This window comes from Arachis duranensis, chromosome 3 (assembly GCF_000817695.3).
Source record: "Arachis duranensis cultivar V14167 chromosome 3, aradu.V14167.gnm2.J7QH, whole genome shotgun sequence".
In the NCBI taxonomy this organism is placed as follows: domain Eukaryota; kingdom Viridiplantae; phylum Streptophyta; class Magnoliopsida; order Fabales; family Fabaceae; genus Arachis; species Arachis duranensis.
This window is the reverse complement of record NC_029774.3, coordinates 101,832,012-101,834,428: the sequence shown is the minus strand read 5'-3', so window position 1 is coordinate 101,834,428 and position 2,417 is coordinate 101,832,012.

The following is a 2,417-nucleotide window of genomic DNA, read 5'->3' as shown; positions in this document are numbered from 1 at the left end:
TTTTCTTACTATGAGAAACCCAATCCTATGAAGATATTAGCTATTGAAAAAGAGTGGTTCAAGAAAGACAGAAAAACCTTATACAAGACTATCTTCCCAAATACTTTCCATTATATTCCTATTAACCCACAAAAAACCCAAAAATTTTATGAATTCATATTAGTAGACACCGAATCCATTGAATTAACACATTACAAAGATTCCAACACTAAACAGCCTATTTATTCAAAAATAAAAATTATAAAAATATTATCCTTGCAAGATTGGGAAATACCCCCATATCAATCTAAAAGCTTCTCATTAAAATTTGAACCTCAGAACTATACCTACTATGATTACCAAGAAGCTTGGAATCATGTTTTATTCCTATCACCAAGTCCCCATTCCTGGTTCATTTGGTTTAGAAAGGAAGGTCATAATCCAGCTTATTCCCATGGCTGCTATGAATGAAATAAATTTATATTCTTGTAGGAATGATGACTTGCTTTTAAAATATTCATATGCCATACTGGCTTCTTTTGGGAAGAGCCAGTATGGCATATGAATATTTTAAAAGCAAGTCATCATTCCTACAAGAATATAAATTTATTTCATTCATAGCAGCCATGGGAATAAGCTGGATTATGACCTGGGAATATGATTCAGCAGCATATGAAGAATCTCCAAGCATACAATATCTAGTAAGAGTAATAAAAATTAAATGGTGGAACAAATATGATATAAATTTGCTAAGAAGAGCAGCTATTGATCAATGGTTAACGGCATCACAAAAGCGCCCAGCAACAGCAGCCTCAAGCACCACCAAAGAACAAATAGCGTATAAAAAAGAAACTCAATTCTTAGCACAAAAGAGACAAATTATGGCAGCTTTAGCTGCAGCAACTTCAGAAGAAGATATTCAAAGCTCTTTACAAGCAATACAGACCGTGCCTCTTGGAGAAGATGAAGAGGTCCAGTCCAGTCCAGCTCATTATTATCAAGATTCACAAGACCCATTTGAGATGTAACAAAGTACTGTATATGTAATCAATGTAAAAGCCCAATCATGAAAAAAAAAGTAAAAAGTAAAAAGTAAAAAAGTAAAAGTAAACAGTAAAAGCAAACAGTGAATGTCGGCAAACAGCAAAAGCAAACCGTACTGTCGGCAAACAGTACCCAAATAGTTATCATTTGGGGTCTATAAATACCAAAGGCCTCACTCATTCAAGGGCATCAAAAACTTGAATACTCAAGAAATCTCTCTACTCTTATATCTTCTTACTTTATAAATTCTCCAAGTATTTGTAATCATCTTCAAGAAGTGTATCAACTCTGCAAGCAATAAAAGTACAAGTTCATCTTTGTAAGCTTACTATCTTTCTTTTATTTATTTTCTCAGTTATTATTCTTATACCATGAAGGAGTTTTATAAAAGGCTTAGATCTTTAAAATTAGTTAGAAGAAATATGAAAACAAGAGTAATGGCAATAGATAGAAAAATAAGAGAACTAATAACTGAATCTTCGGAATTAAAAGTAGAAATAAAAAAGATGGATAAGAAAATAATCAGAACCAAAAAGCTTCTACAACAAATTAAAACCAAAAAATCAGAAAAAACCGCTAAACAAACTATTAAGAATAAACGTATTCATTATGTTAGAAGGATGCATTATTTACATGTACAAAGCATGAGACAACTTTTAGAGATAGAATCAAGAATACATGTAATTAACGTTCAAAGAATGGATGGTAATCCCCAACCTCTACAAGTGGAACCCGTACAAGATCTAGAACTTCAACCTTTACAAGAAACAAATCAACCTATAATAGCTCAACCTTTACAAGTGGTATCAGAGCCTGCCCAAGGGGAAGGTATCTGATAACATTTATAAAGAAATCATTTTTAATTGGATTTTTATTACAAGTCTTCTTGATAAACCTCAAATATTTTATAGTTACAACTTTGAAGTAGCAGTGAGAACTGTTAATACGTTGGTCAGCCCAGATTGTAATCCCGGTTGTAAGTCCTAGTAAGGCAGTGAATCCGTTGATTAACGAGGGTGGTCCCGTAACTCACAAAGTTCTAACCATAAAATGGCTAGTTTATTGAAAACGATGAGTAGTTTAAATCTAGGAAAAAATAATTCTTTAGTGATAAAAACAGATAATGATGAAACTTCCTCCTCTGGAACTAAAAATGAATTAGAAATAGCTAAATTAGAAGAAAGTTTTCATAATTGGAATATACCTATAATAGATAAAGATAAAGTATATAAAAAGAGAAACTTCTGGGAAAGAAAAAATTATGAAATCCACATGTTAGAATATTGTAAACCAGGAACAAGTATTAAGATTATTACCATCCTAGAAGAAGATAAGTTGAAAGAACATAGTAATAAAGTATATAACTTCATCCATATAGGATTAATACAAGTAGC